The sequence below is a fragment of the Vulpes lagopus genome, chromosome 2, assembly GCF_018345385.1.
Source record: "Vulpes lagopus strain Blue_001 chromosome 2, ASM1834538v1, whole genome shotgun sequence".
Classification (NCBI taxonomy): Eukaryota; Metazoa; Chordata; class Mammalia; order Carnivora; family Canidae; genus Vulpes; species Vulpes lagopus.
Genome location: NC_054825.1, coordinates 113,862,514 through 113,885,931, shown reverse-complemented (window position 1 = coordinate 113,885,931; position 23,418 = coordinate 113,862,514). Strand labels below are relative to the sequence as shown.

The 23,418-nt window shown below is 42.9% G+C and overlaps 1 protein-coding gene and 1 pseudogene across 10 annotated transcripts in view; one reads left to right on the top strand and one right to left on the bottom strand.

Moving 5' to 3' along the window:
- WDR27 (WD repeat domain 27) overlaps nucleotides 1-23,418 on the top strand; it is a 238,367-nt gene that overhangs the window by 121,264 nt on the left and 93,685 nt on the right. The gene's annotated exons all lie outside the window — the stretch shown is intronic.
- On the bottom strand, nucleotides 236-23,157 carry LOC121484650 (annotated as a pseudogene).

Genomic DNA, 23,418 nt, shown 5'->3' with positions numbered 1-23,418 from the left:
TTTAAACCCCATTCACACATTAATTTATTTCTTTATTCATTTGTCAATCATTGCACAAATTGCCTTCATGTGAAAGGCATTGCTACATGCTGCATGTTCTGTGAATCACCAGATAAAACACTAATAAATAAAATACCAGATCAAAGTATTTAACTGGGAGTATTCCTTTCTGATGTCTTAGGGAACAATGTACTTATTTGATTATTATTTTTTCTAACCTTCCAAAGAAATGCCTTTATTCACAGGACTTAGGAATGGAAAAGAAAAACAAAACTCTAGAAAAAGGGAATTTCAGAGTCAGCCCTGGTGCAAGGAGTACTTGGCAGGTCCAGGCTGCAATCCTCCGTGCTTCCTGGTGGTCACTGCCAGGTTGTGATGACGTCCCACGACTTGGTTGGCTCCCTTTGGGCCACAGCACCTGACCCTGGCGACCTCTCAGCCCCCAGTCAGCCCCATCACCCCGCACCAGCTCTTCATCTTATAGGATTTTGTAATGGCCAAGGACTTGCTCTAGGGGCGACTGGTGCCTTTTGTGGCGTAGTCTCTCATTGGGAACTGCAGTATTGAGGGTGTCTCTGATCAGGTTATACTTGAGGTTCTGGTTGTTGGCGGTGCTGGAGGTGAGAGATGGAAACTTGCCTCAGTGGGCCAGGGCTTCCGCTTGTCATCGGAGACAGTTGGAGCCATAACCCTGGAAGCACTGTTGGTCATTGCTCATCACTGCACCATGGCCTTCAGTGACCACACCATGGCCCAGTGGACCTTCCAGCATCTGGCCGCCGGTGCTCTCCAGGTGGAGTCCCCTGGCCCCGTGGATGTGGTTGGGTGGTCCTTCCTGTGCTTCTGAAGGGCAACCTTGGTGAGAGGAATGGACAGATATGGTGTCCAACTCACGGGAAGTGTGTTTCACAGAGCAAAAATGTCGAAATCCAAGTTCACATGTGGTGGCTTGGAGACACCAGAACATACAAGTGCAGATAGAACTTCCTCCTGCCAGTTGGTAATGGGTTGTTAATGTACAGAGAGATCACATGGGCTTTTTTAGTGGACTGTGTCACAAATGGGGCTGTTTTGCTGTCCTGAGATCACTTTTTGATCTGTGAGAACTTGTCCATCAGAAGATGCCTGTCCCCTGGGCTTTGCTGCGGGGTTTCATGATTCTAGAGGGACTTTTCCTGAACTCCACAAGCCGGCTGTGGTCAGCAGGCAGCATGAAGGTGACCAGAACAAAGTCCAAATGGAGGTATTTTCCATTTTCATCTTTTTCTGCTAGAGGACCCCCTTCTTTCTCCAGCTCCTTCCTATAGTTTTTAATATTCTTCACCATCAGAACCTTCTGGGTCAGATCCTAGTGGTTCAGAAAATGTTATGTGATTATCTGAGAGCCAACAGCCAGTTTCAATGCTAAAAACATTTTTCGTTGGTTTGCACACTCATCTGGTAAAAATTCCAACCCTAATTTTCTGTCACTTGCATCCATCCACTTTTTTCAAAGTTATTTATGAGCACTGAATTCTCAATGTCAGTGACCCGTTTCACTTTTCCTGCCACAATCCATAGGTATTTATGGTGCCAACAGGAATGACCACTTTCTCTTCAGCTTCAGTGAATCCTGCATCACATCCTTACCTGATGTCACACTGTTTTCCTGTCACTTCCTCCTGTGGGCAGGCACAGTACAGAGGAGTGCAGAGCATGGTGGCCATGGGCTGTGCCCCAGCTGGCCTCCAGCCCCATGGGCCTTGCCAATGTACTTATTTTATTTTAATTTTTTAAGTTGATTGTCTTAAATTTAATTAGCCAACATATAGGACATCATCAATTTCAGATGTAGAGTTCAATAATCCATCAGTTGCATAAATTGAATTTAAATTAAAAAATTGATTTTTAAAATTTTTCTTCTTTTCTTTTTTTTTTAAATATATATATAGAGAGAGTGTGTGTGTGAGCACTGGGGGAAGAGCAGGGAGAGAGGCAGAGAGAGACTCCCAAGCAGATCCCACACCTAGTGGTGCAGCCTGACTTGGAGCTCCATCCCACGACCCTGAGATCATGACCTGAACCAAAATCAAGAGTCAGGATGCCTGGGTGGTTCAGCGGCTGAGCGTCTGCCTTCAGCCCAGGGCATGATCCCAGAGTCCCAGGATTGAGTCCTGCATTGGGCTCCCTGCATGGAGCCTGCTTCTCCCTCTGCCTCTGTCTCTTCCTCTCTCTCTCTGTGTCTCTCATGAATAAATAAATAAAATCTAAAAAAACCAAAAACAAAATCAAGAGTCAGATGCTTAACTGACTGAACCAACCAGGTACCCCATACAGAAAAACAATTTAGAGGGAAAACCAAAAATCACATTATTTTCTTGTTGGTGGTAGTGCCAGCAAGGTTTTTGTTCAATATTGCAGAAAAAAAAAATCTAAAATGGTGGCAAATATGTCATATGGTCAAATAAATTTTACTTATTTTAATTATTTAAGTTGCTTATGAGCACTTAGCTGCATAGTACATTTCAGAATACATTGTATTTTTTGAAAAAAACCTAAACTATCTATTTCTACCCATTTTCACATAATCCAAATACCCCATTTAGATAGGCCCAGCAGGGAGCCTACTTAAGATTCTTTCTCCCGGTCCCACTGCCCTTTCCCCCATCATGTGTGTGCTCTCTAAATGAATGAATGAATAGATAGTTTCTCTATCCTGTCATGCACCCTAAAATGTCTTACTGATTCAGATCCACCCATTAAGTTAAATTCTCTTTTGAAACATCTCATTATGTATCATGGCTTAGTGGCTTTCAGGTAGGATATCAAATTCATATTTGCTTCAAAGGCTTGAGCATTACTTGGATGTTCCCTAAGAAATCCATGAGATAACTTAAGTATGGACCTATTTTTAAGGAGCCAAATGCAAGTCAACTGTGTAGATTGAATTTTCTTGAAAGTTTTGATCCCTTCTTCTTTTATTCAATTAATGCTGTGAATGCAGCTGAAAATATGAAATTTGAAATTAAGAGTATAAAATCACAGAGACATTGGAAGTAGAAAGATGAGAAAGCAAGCTGATGTGAGAACACTTAAGTCTAAGGTAGACATTAAGGCTTAAACCATTACTAGAGGTAATAAGGGGCTTTTAAAATGATAACAATGCCAATCTATATAGAAAATATCATAATTCTAAATCTATATGCACCTGGTAATGTACTCTCAAAATATAAAAAGCAAAAGTGATATTACCCTAAGAAGAAAAAGAAACATCCTCAATTATAATGTAAAACTTCAACAAGCTTATTGTAATGGTTAGAAAACAAATTATTGCTGATTATAATGTTTTTCTGCTTAAAATATTCTGCTGGTTCTCCAATATTATGTAGGATACTGATCAGTTATCTGTATGTGGTAAACAAGAATCTCCATGATGTGCTCCAGCTTGCCTATTGAGCTTTGTCTGTTTTGTTTTTTGTTCTTTTGTCTTCATTGATCATTATTAAATGAAGGACTCCAGGGCAAACAGGAGGGAATCAAGAGCAACAACAGCAGGAGCAAATATAAAAATATAAAACATAAAGTGCAGCACTGGGGAATGTGTGCTTATGGGGCTCACGCTTACAGGAACCTTGGGGACACAAGGCTGAGGACTAGCCATAGCCTATCCTCTAATGGAACCTAGGCCTGAGGGGCCTGTGCAGGGCTCTTTGCTGGGGGTGGAAGTGGTTTGAATGGGGCCCAACCTTGGGCCTTGAAGTAGGAGACCAGCTGTGTGGGTACTTCTGCAAGCACAGTCTGTGCCAGTGTCTCCCGAGGGGCATTTTGGAAGCGGCGGTAGGGCACATAGGTTTCTCCTATATGTCCTTTTTTCTATTCCGTGGTGTCATATAAAGTCCGGATATGACAGTTCTTTTATAATACAACAAAATGAGAGTGAAGCAAAAATTCTCAGAGACAAGAGACCATACAGAAAAATATGTATACTATGCAGATGAAACTGACCATGTATTTGAAAATAAGCTGAAGGAAATTAAGAAAACACATAATCTTTAACAGAACAGCAGAAACAGAAAAGTTCAGAAATAATACTACTAGACACAGGACTATGTGAAATGAAAACTGATAAGCATTAGGAAACCATTAGAAAAAAAAATTTCAGAGATAAAGACCACACTTGAATGAATAGAGTAGAAAGTAGATACTCCAGAGAGCACAATAAGGGAAAAAGAAGATACAAAGGAGAAAAATAATTAAATACTTCCATTCTCTATAGGTAATTTGAAACCTTAACGCTTCTGCAACTAAAACTTCAAAGGTTTTCCTGTACGTAGACAATCATATTATAAAATTATTTCAAAGAACAAACAAATAATAATTGTTAAGACACCCTGGAAAAAACAATTATGTTGGGGAGATCTTGCTTTACCAGTTATTGAAACACTCTTAGAAAGCATCTATTTAAAAAAGTGTGGGGAGCACCTGGGTGACTCGGTCCATTAGGTGGCTGACTCTTGGTTTTTGGCTCAGGTCATGGTCTCTGGATCCTGGGATCCAGCCCTGTGCAGGTGCCAGGATCTGTGCTCAGCGGGGAGTCCGCTTCTCCCTCTCCCTTTGCACCCTCCTCCTGCTTGTGCTCTCTCTCTCTCTAAAAATAAATCTTTTTTTTGTATTAAAAATCTTTTATTCACATCTACATATATTTATTGGGTAAAGCATATATTCATTAACGGTCATGAAGAAGTACCTTCCACTTTTCACTTTCTGCCCTCAATTACAAGTGATTCACTATCCTAAAGTGCAAAGGCCTATAAATGCAGTAGAAGTAGCTCACGTGATATTTTATAATAGCAAGAACAGGTATACATTTCTGGCAACCATATTTATAATCTGGCCCATTAATAAAGCATATGGTATATCCTGTTTTTTTTAATTAATTTTTATTGGTGTTCAATTTACCAACATACAGAAAAACACCCAGTGCTCATCCCGTCAAGTGTCCACCTCAGTGCCCGTCACCCATTCCCCTCCAACACCCGCCCTCCTCCCCTTCCACCACCCCTAGTTCGTTTCCCCGAGTTAGGAGTCTTTATGTTCTGTCTCCCTTCCTGATATTTCCCAACATTTCTTTTCCCTTCCTTTATATTCCCTTTCACTATTATTTATATTCCCCAAATGAATGAGAACATACACTGTTTGTCCTTCTCCGATTGACTTATTTCACTCAGCATAATACCCTCCAGTTCCATCCACGTTGAAGCAAATGGTGGGTATTTGTCATTTCTAATTGCTGAGTAATATTCCATTGTATACATAAACCACATCTTCTTTATCCATTCATCTTTCGATGGACACCGAGGCTCCTTCCACAGTTTGGCTATTGTGGCCATTGCTGATAGAAACATCGGGGTGCAGGTGTCCCGACGTTTCATTGCATCTGAATCTTTGGGGTAAATCCCCAACAGTGCAATTGCTGGGTCGTAGGGCAGGTCTATTTTTAACTCTTTGAGGAACCTCCACACAGTTTTCCAGAGTGGCTGCACCAGTTCACATTCCCACCAACAGTGTAAGAGGGTTCCCTTTTCTCCGCATCCTCTCCAACATTTGTTGTTTCCTGCCTTGTTAATTTTCCTCATTCTCACTGGTGTGAGGTGGTATCTCATTGTGGTTTTGATTTGTATTTCCCTGATGGCAAGTGATGCAGAGCATTTTCTCATGTGCTTGTTGGCCATGTCCATGTCTTCCTCTGTGAGATTTCTCTTCATGTCTTTTGCCCATTTCATGATTGGATTGTTTGCTTCTTTGGTGTTGAGTTTAATAAGTTCTTTATAGATTTTGGAAACTAGCCCTTTATCTGATATGTCGTTTGCAAATATCTTCTCCCATTCTGTAGGTTGTCTTTTAGTTTTGTTGACTGTATCCTTTGCTGTGCAAAAGCTTCTTATCTTGATGAAGTCCCAATAGTTCATTTTTGCTTTTGTTTCTTTTGCCTTTGTGGATGTATCTTGCAAGAAGTTACTGTGGCCGAGCTCAAAAAGGGTGTTGCCTGTGTTCTCTTCTATGATTTTGATGGAATCTTGTCTCACATTTAGATCTCTGATCCATTTTGAGTTTATCTTTGTGTATGGTGAAAGAGAGTGGTCCAGTTTCATTCTTCTGCATGTGGATGTCCAATTTTCCCAGCACCATTTATTGAAGAGACTGTCTTTCTTCCAATGGATAGTCTTTCCTCCTTTATCGAATATTAGATGACCGTGAAGTTGAGGGTCCACTTCTGGGTTCTCTATTCTGTTCCATTGATCTATGTGTCTGTTTTTGTGCCAGTACCACACTGTCTTGATGACCACAGCTTTGTAGTACAACCTGAAATCTGGCATTGTGATGCCCCCAGCTATGGTTTTCTTTTTTAAAATTCCCCTGGCTATTCGGGTCTTTTCTGATTCCACACAAATCTTAAAATAATTTGTTCCAACTCTCTGAAGAAAGTCCATGGTATTTTGATAGAGATTGCATTAAACGTGTAAATTGCCCTGGGTAACATTGACATTTTTACAATATTAATTCTGCCAATCCATGAGCATGGAATATTTTTCCATCTCTTTGTGTCTTCCTCAATTTCTTTCAGAAGTGTTCTATAGTTTTTAGGGTATAGATCTTTTGCCTCTTTGGTTAGGTTTATTCCTAGGTATCTTATGCTTTTGGGTGCAATTGTAAATGGGATTGACTCCTTAATTTCTCTTTCTTCAGTCTCATTGTTAGTGTATAGAAATGCCATTGATTTCTGGGCATTGATTTTGTATCCTGCCACGCTACCAAATTGCTGTATGAGTTCCAGCAATCTTGGGGTGGAGGCTTTTGGGTTTTCTATGTAGAGTATCATGTCATCGGCGAAGAGGGAGAGTTTGACTTCTTCTTTGCCAATTTGAATGCCTTTAATGTCTTTTTGTTGTCTGATTGCTGAGGCGAGGACTTCCAGAACTATGTTGAACAGCAGTGGTGAGAGTGGACATCCCTGTCTTGTTCCTGATCTTAGGGGAAAGGCTCCCAGTGCTTCCCCATTGAGAATGATATTTACTGTGGGCTTTTCGTAAATGGCTTTTAAGATGTCGAGGAAAGTTCCCTCTATCCCAACACTCTGAAGGGTTTTGATCAGGAATGGATGCTGTATTTTGTCAAATGCTTTCTCTGCATCTAATGAGAGTATCATATGGTTCTTGGTTTTTCTCTTGCTGATATGATGAATCACATTGATGGTTTTACGAGTGTTGAACCAGCCTTGTGTCCCGGGGATAAATCCTACTTGGCCATGGTGAATAATTTTCTTAATGTGTTGTTGGATCCTATTGGCTAGTATCTTGTTGAGAATTTTTGCATCCATGTTCATCAGGGATATTGGTCTGTAATTCTCCTTTTTGGTGGGGTCTTTGTCTGGTTTTGGAATTAAGGTGATGCTGGCCTCGTGGAACAAATTTGGAAGTACTCCATCTCTTTCTATCTTTCCAAACAGCTTTAGTAGAATAGGTATGATTTCTTCTTTAAACGTTTGATAGAATTCCCCTGGGAAGCCATCTGGCCCTGGACTCTTGTGTCTTGGGAGGTTTTTGATGACTGCTTCAATTTCCTCCCTGGTTATTGGCCTGTTCAGGTTTTCTGTTTCTTCCTGCTCCAGTTTTGGTAGTTTGTGGCTTTCCAGGAATGCGTCCATTTCTTCTAGATTGCCTAATTTGTTGGCGTACAGCTGTTCATAATATGTTTTTAAAATCGTTTGTATTTCCTTGGTGTTGGTAGTGATCTCTCCTTTCTCATTCATGATTTTATTAATTTGAGTCTTCTCTCTCTTCTTTTTAATAAGGTTGGCTAATGGTTTATCTATCTTATTAATTCTTTCAAAGAACCAACTCCTGGTTCTGTTGATCTGTTCCACAGTTCTTTTGGTCTCGATATCATTTAGTTCTGCTCGAATTTTAATTAACTGTCTTCTTCTGCTGGGGTCGGGTCTATTTGTTGCTTTTTCTCTAGTTCCTTTATGTGTAAGGTGAGCTTTTGAATTTGAGTTCTTTCCAGTTTTTGAATGGATGCTTGTATTGCGATGTATTTCCCCCTCAGGACTGCTTTTGCTGCATCCCAAAGATTTTGAACGGTTGTATCTTCATTTTCATTAGTTTCCATGAATCTTTTTAATTCTTCCTTAATTTCCTGGTTGACCTTTTCATCTTTTAGCAGGATGGTCCTTAACCTCCACGTGTTTGTGGTCCTTCCAAACTTCTTGTTGTGATTGAGTTCTAATTTCAAGGCATTATGGTCGGAGAATATACAGGGGATTATCCCGATCTTTTGGTATCGGTTCAGACCCGATTTGTGACCCAGTATGTGGTCTATTCTGGAGAAAGTTCCATGTGCACTTGAGAAGAATGTGTATTCAGTTGAGTTTGGATGTAAAGTTCTGTAGATATCTGTGAAATCCATCTGGTCCAGTGTATCATTTAAAGCTCTCGTTTCTTTGGATATGTTGTGCTTAGAAGACCTATCTAGTATAGAGAGAGCTAGATTGAAGTCACCAAGTATAAGTGTATTATTATCAAAGTATTTCTTCAGTTTGGTTATTAATTGGTTTAAATATTTGGCAGCTCCCACATTTGGGGCATATATATTGAGGAGTGTTAAGTCCTCTTGTTGGATAGATCCTTTGAGTATGAGATAGTGTCCCTCTTCATCTCTCACTATAGTCTTCAGGGTAAATTTTAATTTATCTGATATAAGGATGGCAACCCCTGCTTTCTTTTGAGGACCATTTGAATGGTAAATGGTTCTCCAACCTTTTATTTTCAGGTTGTAGGTGTCCTTCTGTCTAAAATGAGTCTCTTGTAGACAGCAAATAGATGGGTCCTGCTTTTTTTTTTTTAATTAACTTTTATTGGTGTTTAATTTACCAACATACAGAAAAACACCCAGTGCTCATCCCGTCAAGTGTCCACCTCAGTGCCCGTCACCCATTCCCCTCCAACACCCGCCCTCCTCCCCTTCCACCACCCCTAGTTCGTTTCCCCGAGTTAGGAGTCTTTATGTTCTGTCTCCCTTCCTGATATTTCCCAACATTTCTTTCCCCTTCCTTTATATTCCCTTTCACTATTATTCATATTCCCCAAATGAATGAGAACATACACTGTTTGTCCTTCTCCGATTGACTTATTTCACTCAGCATAATACCCTCCAGTTCCATCCACGTTGAAGCAAATGGTGGGTATTTGTCGTTTCTAATTGCTGAGTAATATTCCATTGTATACATAAACCACATCTTCTTTATCCATTCATCTTTCGATGGACACCGAGGCTCCTTCCACAGTTTGGCTATTGTGGCCATTGCTGATAGAAACATCGGGGTGCAGGTGTCCCGACGTTTCATTGCATCTGAATCTTTGGGGTAAATCCCCAACAGTGCAATTGCTGGGTCGTAGGGCAGGTCTATTTTTAACTCTTTGAGGAACCTCCACACAGTTTTCCAGAGTGGCTGCACCAGTTCACATTCCCACCAACAGTGTAAGAGGGTTCCCTTTTCTCCGCATCCTCTCCAACATTTGTTGTTTCCTGCCTTGTTAATTTTCTCCATTCTCACTGGTGTGAGGTGGTATCTCATTGTGGTTTTGATTTGTATTTCCCTGATGGCAAGTGATGCAGAGCATTTTCTCATGTGCATGTTGGCCATGTCCATGTCTTCCTCTGTGAGATTTCTCTTCATGTCTTTTGCCCATTTCATGATTGGATTGTTTGTTTCTTTGGTGTTGAGTTTAATAAGTTCTTTATAGATTTTGGAAACTAGCCCTTTATCTGATATGTCATTTGCAAATATCTTCTCCCATTCTGTAGGTTGTCTTTTAGTTTTGTTGACTGTATCCTTTGCTGTGCAAAAGCTTCTTATCTTGATGAAGTCCCAATAGTTCATTTTTGCTTTTGTTTCTTTTGCCTTCGTGGATGTATCTTGCAAGAAGTTACTGTGGCCAAGTTCAAAAAGGGTGTTGCCTGTGTTCTCCTCTAGGATTTTGATGGAATCTTGTCTCACATTTAGATCTCTGATCCATTTTGAGTTTATCTTTGTGTATGGTGAAAGAGAGTGGTCCAGTTTCATTCTTCTGCATGTGGATGTCCAATTTTCCCAGCACCATTTATTGAAGAGACTGTCTTTCTTCCAATGGATAGTCTTTCCTCCTTTATCGAATATTAGATGACCGTGAAGTTGAGGGTCCACTTCTGGGTTCTCTATTCTGTTCCATTGATCTATGTGTCTGTTTTTGTGCCAGTACCACACTGTCTTGATGACCACAGCTTTGTAATACAACCTGAAATCTGGCATTGTGATGCCCCCAGCTAAGGTTTTCTTTTTTAAAATTCCCCTGGCTATTCGGGGTCTTTTCTGATTCCACACAAATCTTAAAATAATTTGTTCTAACTCTCTGAAGAAAGTCCATGGTATTTTGATAGGGATTGCATTAAACGTATAAATTGCCCTGGGTAACATTGACATTTTTACAATATTAATTCTGCCAATCCATGAGCATGGAATATTTTTCCATCTCTTTGTGTCTTCCTCAATTTCTTTCAGAAGTGTTCTATAGTTTTTAGGGTATAGATCTTTTACCTCTTTGGTTAGGTTTATTCCTAGGTATCTTATGCTTTTGGGTGCAATTGTAAATGGGATTGACTCCTTAATTTCTCTTTCTTCAGTCTCATTGTTAGTGTATAGAAATGCCATTGATTTCTGGGCATTGATTTTGTATCCTGCCACGCTACCAAATTGCTGTATGAGTTCTAGCAATCTGGGGGTGGAGGCTTTTGGGTTTTCTATGTAGAGTATCATGTCATCAGCGAAGAGGGAGAGTTTGACTTCTTCTTTGCCAATTTGAATGCCTTTAATGTCTTTTTGTTGTCTGATTGCTGAGGCGAGGACTTCCAGAACTATGTTGAACAGCAGTGGTGAGAGTGGACATCCCTGTCTTGTTCCTGATCTTAGGGGAAAGGCTCCCAGTGCTTCCCCATTGAGAATGATATTTGCTGTGGGCTTTTCGTAGATGGCTTTTAAGATGTCGAGGAAAGTTCCCTCTATCCCAACACTCTGAAGGGTTTTTTTTTTTTTTTTTTTTTAATTAACTTTTATTGGTGTTTAATTTACCAACATACAGAAAAACACCCAGTGCTCATCCCGTCAAGTGTCCACCTCAGTGCCCGTCACCCATTCCCCTCCAACACCCGCCCTCCTCCCCTTCCACCACCCCTAGTTCGTTTCCCCGAGTTAGGAGTCTTTATGTTCTGTCTCCCTTCCTGATATTTCCCAACATTTCTTTTCCCTTCCTTTATATTCCCTTTCACTATTATTCATATTCCCCAAATGAATGAGAACATACACTGTTTGTCCTTCTCCGATTGACTTATTTCACTCAGCATAATACCCTCCAGTTCCATCCACGTTGAAGCAAATGGTGGGTATTTGTCGTTTCTAATTGCTGAGTAATATTCCATTGTATACATAAACCACATCTTCTTTATCCATTCATCTTTCGATGGACACCGAGGCTCCTTCCACAGTTTGGCTATTGTGGCCATTGCTGATAGAAACATCGGGGTGCAGGTGTCCCGACGTTTCATTGCATCTGAATCTTTGGGGTAAATCCCCAACAGTGCAATTGCTGGGTCGTAGGGCAGGTCTATTTTTAACTCTTTGAGGAACCTCCACACAGTTTTCCAGAGTGGCTGCACCAGTTCACATTCCCACCAACAGTGTAAGAGGGTTCCCTTTTCTCCGCATCCTCTCCAACATTTGTTGTTTCCTGCCTTGTTAATTTTCCCCATTCTCACTGGTGTGAGGTGGTATCTCATTGTGGTTTTGATTTGTATTTCCCTGATGGCAAGTGATGCAGAGCATTTTCTCATGTGCATGTTGGCCATGTCCATGTCTTCCTCTGTGAGATTTCTCTTCATGTCTTTTGCCCATTTCATGATTGGATTGTTTGTTTCTTTGGTGTTGAGTTTAATAAGTTCTTTATAGATTTTGGAAACTAGCCCTTTATCTGATATGTCATTTGCAAATATCTTCTCCCATTCTGTAGGTTGTCTTTTAGTTTTGTTGACTGTATCCTTTGCTGTGCAAAAGCTTCTTATCTTGATGAAGTCCCAATAGTTCATTCTTGCTTTTGTTTCTTTTGCCTTCGTGGATGTATCTTGCAAGAAGTTACTGTGGCCAAGTTCAAAAAGGGTGTTGCCTGTGTTCTCCTCTAGGATTTTGATGGAATCTTGTCTCACATTTAGATCTCTCATCCATTTTGAGTTTATCTTTGTGTATGGTGAAAGAGAGTGGTCCAGTTTCATTCTTCTGCATGTGGATGTCCAATTTTCCCAGCACCATTTATTGAAGAGACTGTCTTTCTTCCAATGGATAGTCTTTCCTCCTTTATCGAATATTAGATGGCCGTACATTTCAGGGTTCACTTCTGGGTTCTCTATTCTGTTCCATTGATCTATGTGTCTGTTTTTGTGCCAGTACCACACTGTCTTGATGACCACAGCTTTGTAGTACAACCTGAAATCTGGCATTGTGATGCCCCCAGCTAAGGTTTTCTTTTTTAAAATTCCCCTGGCTATTCGGGGTCTTTTCTGATTCCACACAAATCTTAAAATAATTTGTTCTAACTCTCTGAAGAAAGTCCATGGTATTTTGATAGGGATTGCATTAAACGTATAAATTGCCCTGGGTAACATTGACATTTTTACAATATTAATTCTGCCAATCCATGAGCATGGAATATTTTTCCATCTCTTTGTGTCTTCCTCAATTTCTTTCAGAAGTGTTCTATAGTTTTTAGGGTATAGATCTTTTACCTCTTTGGTTAGGTTTATTCCTAGGTATCTTATGCTTTTGGGTGCAATTGTAAATGGGATTGACTCCTTAATTTCTCTTTCTTCAGTCTCATTGTTAGTGTATAGAAATGCCATTGATTTCTGGGCATTGATTTTGTATCCTGCCACGCTACCAAATTGCTGTATGAGTTCTAGCAATCTGGGGGTGGAGGCTTTTGGGTTTTCTATGTAGAGTATCATGTCATCGGCGAAGAGGGAGAGTTTGACTTCTTCTTTGCCAATTTGAATGCCTTTAATGTCTTTTTGTTGTCTGATTGCTGAGGCGAGGACTTCCAGAACTATGTTGAAGAGCAGTGGTGAGAGTGGACATCCCTGTCTTGTTCCTGATCTTAGGGGAAAGGCTCCCAGTGCTTCCCCATTGAGAATGATATTTGCTGTGGGCTTTTCATAGATGGCTTTTAAGATGTCGAGGAAAGTTCCCTCTATCCCAACACTCTGAAGGGTTTTGATCAGGAATGGATGCTGTATTTTGTCAAATGCTTTCTCTGCATCTAATGAGAGTATCATATGGTTCTTGGTTTTTCTCATGCTGATATGATGAATCACATTGATGGTTTTACGAGTGTTGAACCAGCCTTGTGTCCCAGGGATAAATTCTACTTGGTCATGGTGAATAATTTTCTTAATGTGTTGTTGGATCCTATTGGCTAGTATCTTGTTGAGAATTTTTGCATCCATGTTCATCAGGGATATTGGTCTGTAATTCTCCTTTTTGGTGGGGTCTTTGTCTGGTTTCGGAATTAAGGTGATGCTGGCCTCATAGAACGAATTTGGAAGTACTCCATCTCTTTCTATCTTTCCAAACAGCTTTAGTAGAATAGGTATGATTTCTTCTTTAAACGTTTGATAGAATTCCCCTGGGAAGCCATCTGGCCCTGGACTCTTGTGTCTTGGGAGGTTTTTGATGACTGCTTCAATTTCCTCCCTGGTTATTGGCCTGTTCAGGTTTTCTATTTCTTCCTGCTCCAGTTTTGGTAGTTTGTGGCTTTCCAGGAATGCGTCCATTTCTTCTAGATTTCCTAATTTATTGGCATACAGCTGTTCATAATATGTTTTTAAAATCGTTTGTATTTCCTTGGTGTTGGTAGTGATGTCCCCTTTCTCATTCATGATTTTATTAATTTGAGTCTTCTCTCTCTTCTTTTTAATAAGGTTGGCTAATGGTTTATCTATCTTATTAATTCTTTCAAAGAACCAACTCCTGGTTCTGTTGATCTGTTCCACAGTTCTTTTGGTCTCGATATCATTGAGTTCTGCTCGAATTTTAATTAACTCTCTTCTTCTGCTGGGGGTGGGGTCTATTTGTTGCTTTTTCTCTAGTTCCTTTATGTGTAAGGTGAGCTTTTGAATTTGAGTTCTTTCCAGTTTTTGAATGGATGCTTGTATTGCGATGTATTTCCCCCTCAGGACTGCTTTTGCTGCATCCCAAAGATTTTGAACGGTTGTATCTTCATTTTCATTAGTTTCCATGAATCTTTTTAATTCTTCCTTAATTTCCTGGTTGACCTTTTCATCTTTTAGCAGGATGGTCCTTAACCTCCACGTGTTTGTGGTCCTTCCATATTTCTTGTTGTGATTAAGTTCTAATTTCAAGGCATTATGGTCTGAGAATATACAGGGGACTATCCCGATCTTTTGGTATCGGTTCAGACCCGATTTGTGACCCAGTATGTGGTCTATTCTGGAGAAAGTTCCATGTGCACTTGAGAAGAATGTGTATTCAGTTGAGTTTGGATGTAAAGTTCTGTAGATATCTGTGAAATCCATCTGGTCCAGTGTATCATTTAAAGCTCTCGTTTCTTTGGAGATGTTGTGCTTAGAAGACCTATCCAGGGTAGAAAGAGCTAGATTGAAGTCACCAAGTATAAGTGTATTATTATCAAGGTATTTCTTGAGTTTGGTTATTAATTGGTTTAAATATTTGGCAGCTCCCACATTCGGGGCATATATATTGAGGAGTGTTAAGTCCTCTTGTTGGATAGATCCTTTGAGTATGAGATAGTGTCCCTCTTCATCTCTCACTATAGTCTTCGGGGTAAATTTTAATTTATCTGATATAAGGATGGCAACCCCTGCTTTCTTTTGAGGACCATTTGAATGGTAAATGGTTCTCCAACCTTTTATTTTCAGGTTGTAGGTGTCCTTCTGTCTAAAATGAGTCTCTTGTAGACAGCAAATAGATGGGTCCTGCTTTTTTATCCAGTCTGAAACCCTGCGCCTTTTGATGGGGTCATTAAGCCCGTTCACGTTCAGAGTTACTATTGAGAGATATGAGTTTAGTGTCATCATATCTATTCAGTCCTTGTTTTTGTGGATTGTTCCACTGAACTTCTTCTTAAAGGGGAATTTTAAGAGTCCCCCTTAAAATTTCTTGCAGAGTTGGTTTGGAGGTTACATATTCTTTCATTTCCTGCCTGTCTTGGAAGCTCTTTATCTCTCCTTCCATTTTGAATGAAAGCCTTGCTGTATAAAGTATTCTTGGTTGCATGTTTTTTTCATTTAGGACCCTGAATATATCTTGCCAGCCCTTTCTGGCCTGCCAGGTCTCTGTGGAGAGGTCTGCTGTTACCCTAATATTCCTCCCCATAAAAGTCAGGGACTTTTTTTCTCTTGCTGCTTTAAGGATCTTCTCCTTATCTTTGGAATTTGCAAGCTTCACTATTAAATGTCGAGGTGTTGAACGGTTTTTGTTGATTTTAGGGGGGGAATCTCTCTATTTCCTGGATCTGAATTCCTGTTTCCCTTCCCAGATTAGGAAAGTTTTCAGCTAGGATTTGTTCAAATACGTATTCTGGCCCTCTGTCCCTTTCGGCGCCCTCGGGAACCCCAATTAAACGTAGGTTTTTCTTCCTCAGGCTGTCATTTATTTCCCTTAATCTATCCTCATGGTCTTTTAATTGCCTGTCTCTTTTTTCCTCAGTTTCCCTCTTTGCCATCAGCTTGTCTTCTATGTCACTTACTTGTTCTTGCTACTCGTTAAGCCTCATCGTTAGGACTTCTAGCTTGGATTGCATCTCATTTAATTGATTTTTAATTTCTGCCTGATTGGATCTAAATTCTGCAGTCATGAAGTCTCTTGAGTCCTTTATGGTTTTTTCTAGAGCCACCAGTAGCTGTATAATAGTGCTTCTGAATTGGCTTTCTGACATTGAATTGTAATCCAGATTTTGTAACTCTGTGGGAGAGAGGGCTGTTCCTGATTCTTTTTTTTTGAGGTGAGGTTTTCCTTCTAGTCATTTTGCTCAGTGCAGAGTGGCCAAAAACAAGTTGTATTGGGAAAAGGAGAAAAAGAGAGAGAAGGAAAGAAAAGAGAAAAAGAAAAAAGAGAAATAAGAAAAAAAAAAGGGGGAAAAAGAGAAGAAAAAGAGAAAGAAAAAGAGAGGAGAAAAAAGAAAAAAAAGGGGGGGTAGGGTGGGGGAAGCAATCAGAAATCAAGAAGAAAGAAAGAAAGAAAAAAGCCCAAGACAAAACAAAACAAAACAAAACAAAAAAAACAAAAACAAAAAAACAGACAAAAAAAAAAAAAAAAAACCACAGGGAGTATCTTCCGATTCTGTATACTTTAAGTCCCTTGACTTCCCTTGGAACTGGTCCGTCTCGCTGGTCTTCTGGGGGAGGGGCCTGCTGTGCTGATTCTCAGGTGTTAGCACTTGGGGGAGCTGCTCTGCCCCTGCCTGGTGCAGGGCTCAGTGTTCACCCCGTGAGGCCCCGGGAGGAACAGCCACAGTGGCGGGGGCAGCTCTGGGACCCTGGAGTCAGCCCCTGCAGTAGCTCCGGGGCTCTCCGTCTGCAGGGCCTGGAGGCTCCGGGGCGGGGCCGCTGATCTGCTCAGCTCGGGGCAGGAGCGTCCTCGCTGTCCTGGGCCCTCCCAGCCTCTGCCTGTCCCGGGGGAGGGCGGATCCTGGGCTGTGTCCCGGCGCCCTGTGCTCCGGGGCCTGCGCTGTTGGATTCGCGCTCCCGCCCCGCAGCCCCCTCCGCGGAGCCGCCGCCCGAGCCCCTCCGAGCTGTTCCCGGAGCCGCGCCGCCCCCCCCTCCGCGGAGCTTCTTCCTCCGCCCGAGCCGCCGCCTCTGAGCTGTTCCCGGAGCCCCGCAGCCCCCTCCGCGGAGCCGCCGCCCGAGCCCCTCCGAGCTGCTCCGGGTCCCGCCGAGCGCTGCAGCCCTTAGGGAGCTCGGCGCATCTCCCGGGGCGCAGTTCCTCTGTAACTGTCCCAGGGAGCCCGAGGGCATCCCCGCCTCTCTGGGGATCCTGCTCCAATTCCCGGGGAGCCCCTTTCCGCGGGGAAGGTCGGTGCAGCTCCTGCTCCTCCGGGACGGGGCTCTCCTGTCCTGGGGACACTCGCCCCGGCCTCAGCCCGGCTCCTCGCGGGCCCCTCCCCCTTGGAGGCCTTTTGTGTCTTTATTTCTTTTTCCCGTCTTCCTACCTTGATAGAAGCGCGAGCTCTTCTCACTGTAGCGTTCCAGCTGGTCTCTCTTTAAATCTCAGGCCGAATTCGTAGATTTTCAGGATGATTGGATGGTTTTCTAGGTAATTTGTTGAGGACAAGTGACTTGGAGACCCTGCTCTGCCGCCATCTTGCCCCTCCCCCCTCTAAAAATAAATCTTAAAAAAAACCAGTGTAGAATTGATGTACACTTATGAAAACAGGCATTTCCTAGCATCAGCCAGTGAAAATGTTCAGAAGCATCGACATTCCAGCCATTGCCCTTCATGACCTTGTGGGAGCCTCTACCTAGCCCACTGATGGAAAACCAGAGTTCCCTGGATGAATAGCTGCTTTCAGGTATGTAGCAAAAGTTTAAGGATGAGCCAGGGGCATCTCATGCGAAAGATTAAGAAATTGAGGAGTGATCAGTCATATAATACAGCTGCAGGAAGCAACATTAAAGGCTATTGGCCAGAGAAGGTGTAGTTGAGCTTTGAGAGATTAATGACTGCAATTAGTCTTAAAACATTATATATCTAAAATCTCACAGTTTTAAAATAATACTCCAATAAAGAGACCAAACCTAAACGAAGCCTTATTCATCCCAATTTGATGGTTCTTACTCAGAACCATGTCTCTCTAAGGAAAATAATCCAGCATTTGTCTTGCTTTTCCTGTTTGGACTGTGCTTCAAGTTAACCTGATACCCTCTTTGAAGAAGAAAAGTTATTTTTTAGGAAATAATTCTAGACAAGTGAGATGAATGGCAGAATTAGAAAATTACCCTCTTGCAATCTTAAAAGTAATTGACTTTGGCAAATGTCATCAGTAGATGAAACTATCAGATAAACATCATGGCCCCAAGGCAGCTTGGATAGATGTTTCTCCAAAGAAGACATAGTAGTGGCCAACAGGTACATCACTAATCATCAGGGAAGTGCAAAACCAGTGAGATATCACCTCACACCTGCTAGGATGGCCATCATCCAAAAACCAGGAGATAAATGTCAGCAGCAAGCATGTGGAAAAATTGGAACACTTTTGCACTGTTGGTGAGAATGCAAATTGGTGCAGCCACCGTGGAAAATCATGTGGAGGTTCCTTACAAAATTAAAAATAGAACTACCATAGCATCCAGTAATCCCACTCCTGGGCATTTATTCAAAAGAGTTGAAATCAATATTTTGAAGAGAGATTTGCTCTCCTATGTTGCTATAACATTATTTATAATAGCTAAGATGTGTAAACAATCCAAATATTTATTGATGGATGAATAAAGAAAATGTGGTGTATGCATACAATGGAGTGTTATTCAGCCTTAAAAAAGAAGGAAATCCTGCCTTTGCAATGACCTAGATGAACCCGGAGGATATTATACTAAGTGAAATAAGCCAATCACAGAAGGTCAAATACTGCGTAATTCCACTTACGTGAAGATTCTGAAACAGTTGCACTCATAGATGCAGAGAAGTGGAATGGCAGCTGCCAGTGGGGATGGGCAGTGGGGAGAGAGACGTTGGTCAAAGGCATAGAATTTCGGTTGTGCAGGACAAATTGGTCTAGAGCTCTGCTGTAGAACACTGTGCCCGTAGCCAACAGTACCATATTGTACACTTACACATTTGTTAACAGATAGACCTCATGTTAAATGTTCTCACTAGAGTTAGAGAAAATATTGATGGAGCTCTCCAAGGGATGTCATGCTGTCACAACCCAAAACTCCTGACCAACATAGTGTCATTGAGCGCACAACAGCTTAGACATTATGGACATTACTAACGCCATTTTGAGAAGCACACCACGTTAATATTCACCATAAAGTATTCTTGCTAAAAACCACTAGAGTCTGAACTGAATCGAGTCTTTATAGATCATTTCTGGCTTATGGCACCTACACAGGATGACGGAACCAGATGCAAGATGTCACACAGAGATGAACAGACAAGTCCTAAGTGGAAGAAGGGATTGCTCCAAGCAGCAGTGCTGGAGAGACGTACCAGCAGCACACAGATCTTGTTTGGTTCCTTGTGCAAGGACACTTGAGGACACTGGGAGTGTGTTGTGCATGGTGGGACCTCTCCAGGACTTATTTTATTCTAGTTAGCTGTAAAATGTGTGCAATGTCTGCATTTTTAGAGATTCTTGCAAAGTACGCAGGACATCATCTTAAAGCAATTTACTAAAAATACTTCACATTTCTTTAATCACAAAAACTGAGAAGAAAAAGGTAAAGAACAAAGATATGATAGTTGAAGCAAGTATAACAAAATCTCAACAGTGTTGTGTTTGCGTTATGCACACATGGGCTGGTTATACAATTCTCCGTATTTTGTGTATATTTGAAAGTCTTCATAATAAAGCCAAGCACTGACTTTGGGAATAGAAGCAGACATAGAGGACCTAGGTTTTTCCATCGTGTGAGACCCCTGTGCAGGAAGGAGAGCCCTCAGGTTCAGGAGAGGCTGGCTCTGTGTCCCAGCCTCAGACTCCTCAGTAGTGCGCCCTGATGTCTGCCCTGTGGATAAATTGGACTCTAGCTGCATTCAGTGATGCTTCCTAGAATCTCATGGTATAGAGACCTTTGGTGGGACTGGGGTACTCCATCGGGGTGTCGCCAACATACAGGTTGATAGAAGCAGCATTTTTGCCAGATCCCTCTGCCCCGACGTTTCACTACGTGATCACATTTTCAAAGAATGAAGTAATGGATCCTTAGAGATGACTGGTTATGTAACTGGTCATAGGTCCAGGGTTGTTGAAGGAGACCAGGCTGTTATTAGAAATGAAGCTGATGAAGGTCCATGCAGGACTGTTAGAGCTGCTGCCAGCCCAGGCGTGTGACTGCCCAGTGGGTGACCAGCGGCCTGTGCGGTGCCAGTGACCCCTCGCACGGCCCTGCAAGAGGAAGTGGCAGGGAGCAGGGCAGAGGGCATCCCTGTGTCTGCCAGACCGTGGTGGAGGTCGCCGAGAGAAGGCTGTCATGTGTGAGTGAGAACCCAGAGCCCCGTCATGAACATCCCTTGTTCACTTGGTGGAGGTCAAGTAGCTTCTGGGCCAAAACCAGTGGCTTCCTGACTGAATCCTGGCTTCTGCTGAAAGTAGGCAACGTTTCTGCCCTAATGTGATTTCTTAATAATGCCGGTGTTAAATATTGAACATTTGGGTCTTCTGAGAAAACTTTACTTTTTTTTAATGCATGCGAGCTAAAAATGCAGTGGTCTGCAGCAACATGCACAGTTCTGGGAAACATCATTTCTGGAAACATTGTAAAAAGTAAGTGAGTGACCATAGTGTGACCGTTGCCCACCCCGTGGACAGTATCACCGCTGTTAGGAAGCTTCAGGACTACGGTGTGAACTTCTGTTTGCAATTCCTTTTCCCATTTCTTCTGTGGAGAAAATCCAGGCAGAGGGAAATGAAGGACATGTGTCAAGAGTAATGTAAGATGGAAAAATGGAAGGAGCTTCATTTTCAAGGATACAGTTCAACAGAATCACAAAATACTCGGAATGAAGCGGTCTAGTCCTGTTGGCAGCAGTACCTTTGGTCCCTGACGGCGTCAGAAACGTTTTCAACGGTGAAGCGCTTTCCCAGTGCTCTCCTGGTTCGCCACATCCTCATCTTGGGCCTGCACAACACGGCCCCTTTGTGCTTATTACCTTAGCTTCGGGGTGAGCCTTACTTCCTTAGGATTTATTTCAAGGTTCATTTGTTTCTTAGCACATTTTAGCTCCGGCTTATTTCCCTTTGATGGGGAGGAGCGGCTTCAAATTACTACTATTGGCTCTGCTAGTAAACACAGTGTTCTGCACATAGATGGTAACAGATCGAATCGTTTGCAGGTTGATTCCTGAGTTTTCAGCATCAAACAAGGTGCGTCTTGTCCGTTGTGGTGGAATTGTTGCCACTGTTTGCAAGTGTAGCTCGTGGCAAGTGCGTATCTAATAAGAGACTTCTGTTATTTGGACCTGCAAGACTGCTGTTTTCACGTTTAATCTTTGCCGTGACCAGAAAGATTCACTGGAATTCAGGAACCTCCCCGGAGAAAAGAGATGTGTCATTTAAAAGCGCTTTCATTAGAGTACATGAAAGGCTGTTTCTTCAATGACCCTTCACAAAATCGTGGCATCATTTTGCATGCGTTGTGAGATCCGTGCAGATGCAAGGCAGCTGCTGATTCCCACTCGAAATCCAGCAAAAACACGAGTCTCAGGAAGGACTTTTCCAGATACTGGTCTGAAAAGAAAGGCATGTTGACCTTCCCTGTGCTCTAATTTCAGAGCCCGTACCTGTCAGCCTGGTGCTCCTCTGGCCTCCCTGGGGAGGACGGGAGAGGCCGCTCCGTCTCTGCCGAGCCCGGTGGCCGTCCCTCCAGCTCTGTGGGCACATTCCCTGGAGTCTCACCATGTTGACCGGAGCCATCAGCTTGTACTTGACTCTTCAGTAATTGGGTTTATGTCCCACATTGTACTGAAGCTGGTTCCTGAAACATTAGCACTGTTGGCCTGATTTCCTCACCTCCCGGCCTCTTTCGTTCTGTTTCTTATTTCTTGAAATCCTTTGCTCTCATGCTTCTCTCCACGCTCGCTTCTTCCCTCACGCTTCCCACTCGTCCCTCATCTTCTGTGGTAGCTCACGGCCTTTGTCACCCGTCACCGTGAATGCTGGCCCGTTTCCTGCATCCCCAGTACGGCACAGCTGCTGGCTCTCGTCATGCACCGGTGGTCACTTCACCGGGAGTGTGCAGACCTGTGTGTCATTTTTCCATGCAGCCCTTCTCAGGGGGTTCTGGTGGCTTCCCTGGGGAGATGCCCCAGTGGTGAGATGTTTGCTCCTTGTTTCTCTCTGTGGTTTGGGATCTAGAGAGATTCAGGGTGTGTGAGATCAATGTATGCCTCTGAGAATTACATCTTTTATTGGCACACAGTTTATATTTGGGCATAAAGTAGCTGTCAGCTTAACTTATTTGAATAGCTGGCTGTGAAAAGTTTTGTGCAGGTCTTTGCGTGGACCTTGCGTTTCTCTTGGGCTAACGTGGAGGAGTGAGGCCATGGAGCCTGAGGGCTGGTGGAGATTTAACCCCCCCGGAAACTGCCAAGCAGGCTTCTGTGCGGCTGGACCACTGACCAGTGTGGCATCAACTCTTCCGCACCCACATGTGTGCACAGATGGTTGTGCAAAGCTGATCAGTGATGGAAACGTGCCGAGTGGGCAAAGCTCCAGGGAGGCAGCCAGGAGGCACTGGCGCGGAGCTCGTACTGTGACATGAGCAGCTGTGTGGCCCCCGGTGTCCTCGTCCGTGGAATGGGGACGGTGGCAGTTCTGGGGAGGTGGACAGGATGACAGGAGGGAGTTGCTGCACGTGTCAGTGTGCGGTGAGTGTGTGCTGTCATTGACCTTCCTGTTTGATAATGAGACATGACAGGCGCAGATGAGCTGTGGCCCGGGTGGGTCCCCTCAGCCACTAACTTCAGCGGCAGACATGAGGAGAAGCCTGCATCCCCAGGAGCCCTCCAGTGCTGTTCAGGAGGGTTCTCCACCTGAGTGTGTCTGCAGGGAGACCGTGGTGCGGCGAGGCTAGTGTTGAGGCACCTGCAGGCTGGGAGTGAGTGTGAAGAGGCCCCGAGTCCATTGTGGACAGGCGAGCTCAGAGGTGGCCTCATGGACAACCCACGAGTTCAGAGTCCGAAAAACCCAGTTAGAACATGAGTGTTGACGCTCCGCGTCAGTACCGGTCACCTAGTCCCTGCATGACCTGCTTTCCCCAGCAAATACGAGGGGACCACCTGATGTATGTGGCAGCTGTGAAATGTCCCTTTGGGGCCTGTGAACCACACAGCGCGACCATCCCTGGGCGAGCATAGCGGCCGTTTGAGAGCTGCTAGGAGTGCACAGGCCAGGAGCTGCTCCTGGGCCAGCAGGAAAACATCCACACTTTGGATTTTTCCACTCCAAGACACACATAATATCTCTGTGTGTCTTTCTGAAACAAATAGACTTTGTTTCAGAAACCCCTGTGTAGCCAATGACAGGATCATCCGGAAGTTCTAAATTTGAAGGGCTCATTTGTGCATTAAAATAGGTTTTTTTTTCTTTTTTTCTTTTTTAT